This window comes from Trichosurus vulpecula, chromosome X, assembly GCF_011100635.1.
Source record: "Trichosurus vulpecula isolate mTriVul1 chromosome X, mTriVul1.pri, whole genome shotgun sequence".
Taxonomy (NCBI): Eukaryota; Metazoa; Chordata; class Mammalia; order Diprotodontia; family Phalangeridae; genus Trichosurus; species Trichosurus vulpecula.
The window spans coordinates 30,982,959-30,995,612 of NC_050582.1; the positions used below are offsets into that span (position 1 = coordinate 30,982,959).

A 12,654-nucleotide genomic window follows, 5' to 3' on the forward strand; every position below is an offset into this window, starting at 1 on the left:
GTTGAGATGTAGTTTCCACTCCATCCTCCTCCCTCAAGCCCACTGGAAAAAAAAAAAAACAAAACCCAAAGGGACAAGAAGCAACATATAAGAAAGCTTTTTATTGTGGCTTCTTACTAGTATGCTGATAAGAACAGTTGTGTTATAGGAAATTTGGAAGAGCTATAGGCCTTGGGGGAAGCTGCTTTTCAGCCATGATGCTATCACTGGCTTTCAAAAATTGCCTTCAGCTGCTTTTCCTTTGCTCCTGCACTTGCCACTGGGGGAGGGAACCCCACCTCCCTCTCCCTCCCCCACTCTCTTTTTCTCTCTCCTTCCACCCTCATCCCAAAACTCTGTGATGTTTCCTTGCCTCTGAAAATGAGCAAAACTCAAAATCCTAGTATTCCAGGCTTTTCTCTCCCCGCAGAGGAGGTATAAATTGAAAACCTGGGACTTGAACCTAGGTCTTCTGACTTGAATTCAAGTCCAGTCTTCTCTTTATTCCAAGAAATCCTACTCTGGGGGTTCATCATGGCTTGAATCTGGCCAATGGTTTCTCAATAGCTATACCTGGAAAGTGAATATTATGCCAGATTTTATCAAGCTACAAAAATTCAATGTGATGCTGGTAACAGACTGAGTCTGCTGTCTGTGGGACTAGCCTAGCTCAGTATGGGGGAGTTTATTAGTAGATTAAATATTAAGGGATTAATTCTTTGATCCTTATAATCTATGAAACAAAGAAAAATGAAAAATGCTTTTAGTCTTTTGTAGTTACCTTCTGTTTCTGCAGTGATGGTGATAGAAAAATGGGCAGAAGATGCTTGGAATCCCACGAGCTTTAGAATATCTGCCAGTAATCTCTGTTGGCTCATTGTCCAATAACCACTGAATTGTCATACTATTAGAACTGAGCTGTAGAAATATTTATAGTTTTACAAAAAATAAAACCAGAAGATAGTGGGAACATAACTGCAAAACAAAAATTTGGTTACCAAGTTCTCAGAAAGACAAACAAAAGAATTGGCGGCATTGGTTGCATGTTGTGTCCACAAGCAAAAGAAAAAATAATTTCATGAAATATTTGGCCATGATCATAAGCAGAAACCAAAAGACCATAGTGAAGGAAATTGCAGCTTCTTTAGTGATTTGTCTAAGAGAGCATAAAGAGGTAGAGAAAGTCTCTGAAAAATTCTGGTTAGCTTCTCCAAAGCAGATATATTCTTTGGTATTCTGCAACTTTAGTTAAAGATGATGATGACAAGTATATTGGAAATTATGGGTCAGGTTTGAGAAATTAAAGAGATCAAAGGCTTATAGACTACTTAGAATGTGTATATGCACACGGTTGCACACACATGCACACACCCACACCCATACACCCCCCCTCCACACATACACTATATACATCATGAATATTGGCTTCCAGAAAAGAGGCTCTGAAAAAGAGAGACACTGAATAGTACTACAAAAATGAAACTCATTATGAAATTGACGAGAAGGAAATCACTGGATACTGATTTAAGAATAATTTTTCTTATTTTAAAATAAATTTCTATTGCTTTGTTTTTTTTAAATTAATGTATTTTTAGTTTTCAGCATTCTCTTTTATAAGGTTTCCAGTTCTAAATTTTCTCTCCTCCTTCCACTTTCCCCTCCCCAAGACGACATGCAATCTGATATAGGCTATACATGTACAATCATATTAAACATGTTTCTACATTAGTCATGTTATGAAAGAAGAATCAGAACAAAAGGGAAAACCCATGGGAAAGAAAATGCTTTGTTTTGTTTTTATATCACCTACATTTCCCAATGTATCCCTCCCTCTTCCCCACAGAGCCATCCCTTATAAGAAAGAATTTTTAAAAATGCAGTGTGGGGGAGGAACGAAAAACAGTTCTTCGAAACTAGCTAACATATTGGAAAAGACTGGCATTATATTCAGTGTTCTGCATCCAAAGTTCCCCACTAACAAGTAAATGAAGGGAAGTTGTCTTGTATCTTGTTGGGGCCGAGCTTAGTTCTTGTAATTTTGTAGCAGGCAATTTCACTTGTTCTGTTCTTTCCAATTAATTGTTATATAGTCATTGTGTATATTGTTTTCTTGGCTCTGCTTCCTTCAGTATAGATCAGATCACATAAGTCTTTCTGTGCTGCTTTCTAGTCATTGTGTTTGTTGTTTCTTAAAGTGTAGAGGTATTTTGTCATATTCATGTATAACGACATACTTAGCCATTTCCCGATTAATAAGCATCTCCTTTTGCCACCAGTTCTTTGCTATTACAAAATGTATTGTTAAAAAAGATTTTTTTATGTATAGCGGGCCTTTCTATCGTTGACCTGTAGGGGTCATTTCTAAACCACCTGTCTGCGTGCAGTGAGATCATCATCTACTTAGAGAAAATGCCAGAAATCGACACCAAATCAGGAAATGAGAAATATATACTGTATATAGTTGTAACAGCATTAACTTGACCTGTTCAAATGAGTTTTTGATGCCAGAAAATTAGAATATTGATCCTGATTATCACCTTTTCACGTAGAAGTTAAACCAGTTACCCCAACAAGGAAGCCAAAAGGGCCTAGAAACCATCTGAACCCTATGCTTGCTTTTCTTGCCAAGTGGAGAGAGATAATGGACAATGGCATACAAAGTCATAGGTAACACACTAGGAGGAAAAGAGCTGCATGAAACTACAAAGAATCAAAGCCAGAGGTGACCCAACAGATCTACAGAGCTGCAGCTAGGTGTAAGGAGGCTTGATGACTTATACACAGGCATTAATGAGAGGGATATAGGATCATAGACTTAGAACTAGAAAGGACCTCAGAGACTATATAGTTCAAGGCCTTCATTTTACAGATGAGTGAACTGAAGTTCAAGGAGGTTAAGTAACTTGCCTAAGCTCATGTAGATGGCAGACTAGGTCTTATGACTCTTTAGCTAGTGATCTTTGCATTTCAGCATGCAGCTTCATCAAGGAAATATATAGTTGGAAAAGGAGCTGACCTACTCATGTAGTGATGGCAAGAGCTGGACAGTCCAAGGACTCCACTGGTACGCATAAAATGCCCTAAACTAAGCATTCTTAACCTATGGTCCAGAACTTTTGTTAAAATATTTTGATAAATATATTTATATACAATTGGTTTCCTTTGTAATCCTCTGTTTTTTATGCATTAAAAACATTTTTCAGAGAAAGGGTCCATTGACTCCATCAAGCTCCCCAAGTGGTCTGTGACTCAACAAAGGTTAAGAACCTCTGATCTAAAAAAAGGTCTCCAATACTTCAGGCTGATCTCCTGTGGAGGATTTATGTAAAGACATCTACGTGAACTATAGGATGAAAGGGCATTGGGTGGGGAAAGCAGCAATCACCCCTTGAGGGTAGAGAGCTGGCCACAGAACCGAGAAGTTCTATTGCTACCACGTACTGACTCTGTGACCCTGGGCAATTGCTTCATCTCTAAGTGCTCAGGGCAACTCTCTAAGACTGCAAGTTGCAGAGAAATATTATTGAAAGAGGGAACTTCCTCTTACTATAAATACAGATATAAATATAGATATAGATAGATAAATATATACACACACAAGCACATATGTTTCTATATTAATACAACAATATCTATATGTATAGATGGATGATATACTTTCCTGCTAAAGCTGCATGATATGGTGAAAATGAACACTGGCTACAGAATCAGAGGACTTGCGTTCAAGGTCTGCCTTTTTCATTCATAGTTATAATGACCTAGATTTGAGTATCATCTCTGACACATATTTGTTGTGTGACTCTGGCTAAGTTATTTCACCATCTAAGCTGCAGAATAGCTGGCAATCTACACTGGTAAAGGGAATTGATCAGAAGTTTTCAGTGACAATGAAATCAAAGGTCTAGACCAAAATGTGTACACACATGTATTTACATGTGCACTTACACATGCATGAATGCACATCAGTGTCTATGCCATGGAATGAAATGAGTGGCTGTAACTTACAAGGAAAAGAAAACTATGTGCTTAGATGTTAGAACCATAAAAGCAAGGGCCTGAGGTTTTCCTGGAATTCTGTTACTGGGAAGTCAATATTTCAGTTCAACTTAGCAAGTGTTTGTTAAGGACTCACTACATACTGGCCATTGGGCTAGGAAGTGGATACACAGACAAAAATGAAGTAGTCCATGCCATCAAGGAGCTTAGAATCTAATGCAGTATATACACAGGGAAATTGGAGATAGTTTCTAGGGAGGGGGGGAGTGCTAACACCATGGAGAATCAGGTAAAGCCTCTTCAAGGAAATGGCCTGAGTTGAACATTGCAGGGAACAAGGGATTCCAAAAGGCATTGATGATTAGCGAATGCATTCTCAACCGTGGACCGCTTTTGCAAAAACATGGAGACAAGAGATGGAATGCTATGTATGGGAATAAACGGGTAAGCTGGTTTGCCTGGAATATAGAGTGCATGAAAGGGATTGTTGTTCAGTTGTTTCAGTTGTGTCCAACTCTTTGTGACCCCTTTTTGGGATTTTCTTGGCAAACATACTGAAGTGTTTTGCCATTTTTTTTCCTACAGCTTATTTTATAGAAGAGAAAACTGAGGCAAACAGGATGAAGTGACTTGCCCAGGGTCATGTAGCTAGCAAGAATCTGAGGATGAATTTGAACTTGAGTCTTCCTGACTTCAGGCCCAGCACTCTATCCATGTGCCACCCCATGAAAGGGATTAGTATCAGATTCATAGATTTAGAATTGCAAGGCAGTGCATCATACTGGAAACATAAATTGGAGCTAGATACGTGTCATTTTATAAAAATGATTTGGAGCATGAAGGATTTAGGTTAGGGATCGTTTCTGTATGGTTCAGACTGAGACTGGAGGAACAACTGGATAACTTTTTAATCTCCTCTATAGAACTCCTCTTTGTCCCAAATTTCTGTTCAATTAGCAATCATTAAACACCGACTGTCAGCTATCCTTATACTATGTTCTATGCTAAGAATACAAAGGTCATCATGGAAGGCTCTCAGCTCTCAAGAAGATTGCAGTCTAATTGTGGGGATAAGCCAAGCACACAGATAGCTTCACTGCAAAGCAGACAGTAATAAGTGCTATAGGATAACAACAAGCAAAGCGCTCAGTGAAAATATAGAGGAAATGTACCACCACACTGGAAGATTAGAGTTCTAGGCCTGACTGCCGGGAACTATCTGTGTGACTTTAGACAAATTGCTCACTCTCTTTGGGTTTAAATTTCCTAAATGTTGGAATAGGTGATCACTAAGGACTCTTCAGCTCTTTTCTTAGGTGAGGGATCATAGCTGACTGAGAGAATTAGGGAAGACTTCATGGAGAAGGTTGCATTTGAGCTGGGGCTTGAGTGACAAGTAGAATTTCGACAGGCAGAAATGAGGTGGGAAGTATGCTCTGGGCAGAGGGAAAACTGGGCACTGATGTAAAGGGGGGAATGGTGAGTGGTCCAATTTTGCTGGAGCCTAGGGGTCATGAAGGAGGGAGATAATAGAAGGTAAGATTGAGAGAGGTAGACTGGGACCACAGTGTTGGAAGGTCTTGAATGTCAGCCTACAGAATTAGACTTTATTCAACAGACAATTGAGAGTCATTGGAGGCTTCTGAGCAGTAGAGTGACAGGATCAGTTTTTTAATTATGGCAACATATACAGGACAGAGTGGAGGGGATAAACTTTCAGGGGGTTCATAGGGTATTTCTCTCAATTTTTTCTCTTCATTTAAAGAAGAGTAATATTGCTTTGCATCTATGTACCACAATTTGTTTAGCTATTCCCCAATTGATAGGCATCTATTTCATTTCCAAATTTTGTCACACATACACAAAATGATGCTACAAACATTTTGGTGCATATGAGGATTTGGTTTTTATTAATGAGCTCTTTGGGGTATAAGCCCAGTAATAGAATATTTGGGTGAAAAGGTATACACATCTTAGTCACTTTATTTCTATAATTGCAAATTGCTTTCCAGAATGGTTGCACTGATTCATAGCTCCACCAACAATGCACAAGTATGTTTATCTTCCCACAACCCCTCCAACACTGATTATTCTCATCTTTTGTCATCTTTGCCAATTTCAAGGCCTGAGGTGAAACCTCAAGGTTTATTTGGGGGGGTTGTCCTTTTTTCATTAATATGGGAAGGAACTTTGGCTGCTTCTTTGTAGTGTCCTCATCTTGGGTCACAATCTCTACTTGGCTTTGCTTTAAGCTTCTCCTGGTATAAGGCCTCCCTTGGACGGCTTACCCAAGGTTCTCTTTCCTCTCTCAATAGCTCTACATGTACCTGAAGGTGGCTGGCCATTCTAGTGGGGGCTCTCACTTTCCCTAGTAACTTTTGAATCAACTTTTGCCTTTAGGTCCTTTACCTGGTGACCAGAGCTCATGGCAAAGCAGAGTAACTCTAGGTGGTCTGGCTTTAAGAAAATCCAATATACAAACATCCTAGTTTATAAGACTAATTAATTAAGGGTTGATTATTTACCTTGAGAAAGGATTTTTGTCTTACAAATGGCAGTCCCTCAAGTCATTTAAATGTTTGTGAAGAAATTGGGTTGGGGTTCAGGGAGAGAAAGGAACTTTAGGCTAAAACCTGAAGGAGTCATTGTCAATTGAAGATCAATCTGAAATGAAGATTAAGCATCTCTGAAAGTATAATGTTAACCAATAATAAAATGGGGGTTCGAACTGCAAAATTGAATTTCCATGTGACTTTTCAGGAATACCTCGATTGTCTAGCCGGAGGCATATCTGGAGTTTCATTTTCTGTTTCCATTGTAATACCACCTTCGTTCGGGATGTGTAGTTACCTCTATACCTAGTGAATTATAGAGTGCTTGAACTAGAAGGAACTTCAGAGATCATCCAGTCCAACCAACCCCCTCATTTTATAGAAGGGAACCCTGAGGATCCTACAGGGGCAGAGACTTACCGAAGCAGAACCTTAGAGTTGCTGGTGGATGTGAGGATGAGACCATATTCAGAGGATTCTTGATGTCACAATTTAGAAAGGACACTGATAAGTTGGAGCCTGTCCCAGTGAAGGTTACCAGGCCACATCCTCTTCTTCCTGCTCCATTTCAGGGGACCCAGGGATCTGCTGAGGGTCTTCCATGGTACATGCTGTGACTTCCTGAATTGAGGAGCCAGGAAAGACTTTGGCCAAAAGGTTCACAGTCATGGAGGGGACAGAGGTATTGAATTGCTCATGCAGAGCCAAGGATCAGTTCCCAGAGATATGAGAGGCTGAGCCAAGGGGCCAGAGACAGGAAGCAAGGAAGCCCTGGGTCAGCCAAGATGAGCAAAATGGAGAAAGCAAACGAAGAGATATGCTTTAGGATGTCTCATGGAAGGGTACAGAAAGAGAACAACAGAGGGAGTTAGAATTCCACAAGGAGTTCAGGTCATCTTCTTTTGGGCATGGGTGGGATTTTAGGCTTTGGCACCAGTCCTCCCTCTAACTTTCACTAAATTAACTGCAGTAGGGCAGTTCCTTACTACTCCCAGGAAACTTCCATTTGGGGTAAGGAAATGGCTGTCTCTATGAAGCAGTGGACAGGTTGGCAGTGGGCCTGGAGAGGGCTGGTTCAAGGAGAGGTTCAAGGGGGACAGCATAGTTGTCTTCAGGAATCTCAAAGACTGTCCTGTGGAAGAGGGTCTAGGTTTGTTCTGTCTTGTCCAAGAGGGCAGGACTAGCAGCTCCGGGTAGATATTGAGGAGATGCAGAGTTAGGCTTGATGTAAAAAACCAGAGAACCTTCCTAATATTTCTAACTATCCACAGATGTAACAAAGGGGTCCCTTGGAGAGAGGAGGCTTTGAAAGTTTCTTGAACATCATGATTTTTTGTCAAAAGAATAATTTTCCAAGTTAGTGGATTCCATGGGGAACTAAGAAAGAGCTATCATGTTTGTTTTGGGGTTGTCGAGACAGAACTGGCTTGACTTCTCTCATTACAGAGGTGAAGGGGTATGGGAGCAGGATGTTGCATATGTTGTACACAGCTATGTGACACAGTGGGTAGAGCACTAGGCTTCAAATCAAGAAGACATGAATTCAAATCCACCCTCAGACACTCACAAGAAATATGGCCCTGGGCAAGTCACTTTACCATGTTTGCCTCAGTTTCCTCATCTGTAAAATGAGCTGGAGAAGGAAATGGCAAACCACTCCAAATGAGGTCACAATGAATCAGACGTGACTGAAACAAGTGAACGACAATAACTACAGCAACACCACACACAAGTGTAATGAGTTCCCTGTCACTCAAGGGCTTCAGTTGAGTGAGAGCCTGATGTACTTAATTGAGTGATAGAATTAGAATCAGGGAGACCTGGGTTCAAATTCCATCTTTGACTCTTGCTGTGTGATCATGAGCTGGTGACGTTACTTCTTTGTATCTCAGTCTCCTCATTTGTAAAATGAGGCTCATGATATTTGTAATACCTGACAGGCTTATTATGAGGACCAAATGAGATAATGTACAGAGAACATCTTGCATAACTTAAAAAAGAAGTATTTAAATGTCCCCTCATTATTTAAATGTCTCTCACTGTTCCTCCTCTCCCACCATAAAATGTAAGCTTTTTGAGGGCAAGGACTATTTCACTTTTGTGTCTGTCTCCTCTGTGCCTAGCACACTGCCCTGTGATAAATGTCTGCTGAATGAATGAGTCTGGAGGAGCCATCACTTGAACAGGGACATTATAAGGTGGGATTCTTGGTTTGGATAGGGCTGGGATGAGATGACCTTGAAAGTCTTTTCCAGCTCTGAGATTCTGCCATCATTGAAGTCATCAGGGCACCTCATACAGGATCTTGCATATGTTTGTTGATTGAATGAATGGATGGAGTTCACCTTGGATAATGACACCTTTCCGAGTCTCAGACATCCAGACCCTAGTCTTTGGGAAGGCAATAAAGACATGGCTTTGGAGTCAATACATGGGAAACACAGGGTGGTACCATGGACAGAGCCCTGAATTTGGAATTGGAGGACATCCATTCAGATGTGCCCTACGCTATTTGTATGACCATGGGCAAATGACTTCTCCTCCCTAGGAGCAGGGATAGATCAGTGGCACCCATTCTGCCAGCACTGCATTGCTGTATACAACACTTCTGAGTGGGCCCGAACCAGATTAAAATGTCAAAGGGAAATATTTAACAAAATAAATAAAAATACAGTAGAAGATAGAGAATGGTAATATGTCATTTTTTAAGTCGAGATACCAACTGAAGGCATCCTTGTGTCCAGACCGGTGACTCTAATTATATTTGAGTTTGATATCATTACAAGACTAGATAATTTCTAAATCTATGGTTTTCTGAACCAGTGGCCAAGAGACTAATGTGGCCAGGAGGCCTGCCACGAGGGAGATGGCATCTTCCCAAGCTGTCTCAGGTCCATGAAGCACTCATTTGAGGGGCCACCGTGTAGCCCCACACCAGTAACCTTGAAGTCTTCGATATTTTGAATCACTTGTCTGGAGGGAATAAAGGATTCTGGGATCTGTGCCCTAGGCTTTCATCTGTACAGAAATGAGAAACAGTTCTTACCGCCCTCCCCCACCCTCTACATGCCAAACCATGACCCCAGAGAGAAGGTTCTAGGGAGGAGTCGAAATAGTAGCGTGCTATATGATAGATAATACCTTTTTACTTTGGGAGACAGGTTGGGAGAAAGGCATGGGGCAGGTTGAATACTCTAAGAGTTTGTAGCTGTTTTGTCTCTGAGGGCACTTGATGGTAGTCAAAGTTTAGCATAATTTCTGTGGAACTTCAGATGCCTGTCATGATTATTCATCCAACAAGCATCTCCTAAGTGCTTACCACATGCCACACCCTATGCTATGTATTAGAGATTCAGAGACAAAAGTGAAATCCCCCCTGCCTTCAAAGAATTCAACGGACATGAGTTCAAATCCCAGCTCTTCCACTTATCACCTGTGCAATCTCAGACATGTCTAGATGTTATGATCTTATGATTTTGGGCCTATTTCAAACACCTTCCAAAGAGGGCTAAAGAGCATGCTGATCCTCATCCAGCTCATGCTCTCTAACCATAGTTGTCCCTCAAGGTTCTGTCCTGGACCCTCTTCTCCCTTTATGCTACTTTACTTGGTGATCTCATCGGCTTCCCAGGGTTTTACTTATCATCTCTGTGCAGATGATTTTCAGATCTACCATTCCTGCCCCCTTCTCTCTGGTGACCTCAGTCTGGCATCTCCACCTGCTTTTCAAACATCTCAAACTGGATGTCAGGTAGGCATCTTAAACTCAACTTGTCCAGAGAGGAACTCATCATCTCCCCCAAACCCTCCCCCTCTCCTACCTTTCCTATTACTATAGAGGGCACCACCATGCTTCTTTGTTCTATACATAGCTTGCTCTGGGTATATTTCTTTGCATGTTGTCTCCTCCATTAGTTGGTCAACTCTTTGAGGGCAGGGATTGTCTTTTGCCTCTTTCTGTGTCCCCAGTGCTCAGCACAGCTCCTGGCACATAGCAGACACTTAACAAATATCGATTGATTGATTCAACTGTTACATGCTATAGTCATCCAGACATCCCTTTGGAGAGGCGGCATGGATCTGGGCTTGGAATTAGAAAGGAAAGCCTTGAATCACAACCTCTGACACTGCCTAACAGTGTGATTATGGACAAATCAATTTCTCTCAGCCTCAGTCTCCTTGTCTATTAAATAGGGATGTTGTTCAGCCATGTTTCAGTCATGCCTGACTTCCCATGACCCCATTTGGGGTTTTCTTGGCAAAGATAGTGAAGTGATTTACCATTTCCTTCTCCAGCTCATTTTACAGATGAGGAAACTGAGGCAAGCAGGTTGAAGTCACACAGCTAGTAAGTGTCTGAGGCTGGATTTGCTCTCAGGATGAAGAGTGTTCCTGACTCCAGGCCTGGTGCTCCATCCACTGCATCACCTAGCTGCACCTTCAATAGGAATACTATTAGCTATCTTGCTTCTCTTTCTTTCTTTTTTTTTGCTTTTTGGCAGGACCATTGGGGTTAAGTGACTTGCCCAAGGTCACACAGCTAGTACAGGTGTCAAGTGTCTGAGGCCGGATTTGAACTCAGGTCCTCCTGACTCCAGGGCTGGTGCTCTACTCACTGTGCCACCTAGTTGCCCCCTTGCTTCTCTTTCAAAGTTGCTTTGAGGTACAAGTGACACCATGGAGGTAAAAGCAGTAATCGAAGCAGGCTATGGATTCCACTTGTGGGCCTTATTTTGCCTCCCTTTCTACTGTGCAGCTCCAAACACTGCCATTAATTGGCCCATTCTCTCTGCTGCCAAGAATAAGTTGAGGAGGTTAGAGTCTGAGTCACTTACTAGGTGCTGAGTGCTTCATAATTACGATCTCATTTGAACAGCCTGCCTGGGAGGTAGGTACTATGATTATCTCCATTTTACAGATGAGAGAACTGAGACAAATAGGGTTAAGTGACTTGTTCAAGGTCACACAGCTAATGAATGGCTGAGCTTGGATTTAAACTGAGGCCTTCCTGACTCCAGGACAGATGCTTAAGTCCCCAGTCTTTGATGCTCCCCAGTGAAGTTATTTTGTAAATGGTCTGTATACACAGGGTGCACCAAAAAGTCTTAGTATTACTTCAAACTGCTCCAGGACTTTGGGGACTTGCTGTAACATGTTTTCCTAATTTACTAAGGGGAGAGATGACTTTATGTTTGCCTTCGGATCCCTAGCTTAGGAGCCCCTGGTTCTTATAATCTCTTCTAAAAAGTCAGGATAAGCATGGATTCTCTGTCACCACTGAGAGGTGGCTCTGTGTTGGAGATCCTTCCTTCTTCTAGAAATTTGAGAGGCAGGAGAGGGAGGGCAGGAGGGAGGGGGGGGGAGAGAGAGAGAGAGAGAGAGAGAGAGAGAGAGAGAGAGAGAGAGAGAGAGAGAGAGAGAGAGAGAAAATGTGTCTTATCTCTGTTCCTTTCACTTACTGTGGGCTAATCCAGCGTAGAGCAAGTTTATACTGTGTCGCTCACTTCATCAGTCAGTCTCAGCTACGGTTCTTTATTCCCATCCTGACCTGTACCTTGCTGGACAGCTCCCCCCACCTCCTGGTTGATTAAGGAGCAGTAAATAGCTTTGCATTGTGTTGCCCTTATTGTGTTAGATTGTCACCCAGGCCTTAAGTGAACTCTAGATTCCTGAGAGTTTTGATGTGGAAGACTCTAGGAGCTGCTGTGCAAGCTTGGGCCAGCCTTCCTCTGACACACAGGCATGTTTCAGCCTGTGATCTTCTCACACTAAAAGGACATTTTTGAAAAGTACCATGGCTACGAAGCATTTAGCTCTTTGTGTTCATATGCTATTTGACAAATCAGTAGCCCCAAGAAACCTCTGGAAAAGAAGTTAGTTTCCTCCTTTGTAAAGGGAGGACAATAGTGACCCCCCCACACACACACACCAAGATGAAGTAACCTAGACCCAGGGTCCTGTGGAAAGGCAACCATAGCAGAGGGATGGAGAATTCATAGCCTTCAAGTTGCCAGTCTTGTCCCTTCTGATGGCCTCTAGCCCAGGTCTCATCCCACCCTGTCCTCCCCCAACCAACTGACTGAGTAGCTTTGGGCAACAGGATGGCACAGTGGATAGAACACTGGGC

General features: G+C 41.9%; 1 pseudogene; it reads right to left on the reverse strand.

Moving 5' to 3' along the window:
- The window catches only part of LOC118832494, a 79,864-nt pseudogene extending 79,007 nt beyond the window's left edge, over positions 1-857 (reverse strand).
- Between the last annotated feature and the right edge of the window lie 11,797 nt (positions 858-12,654).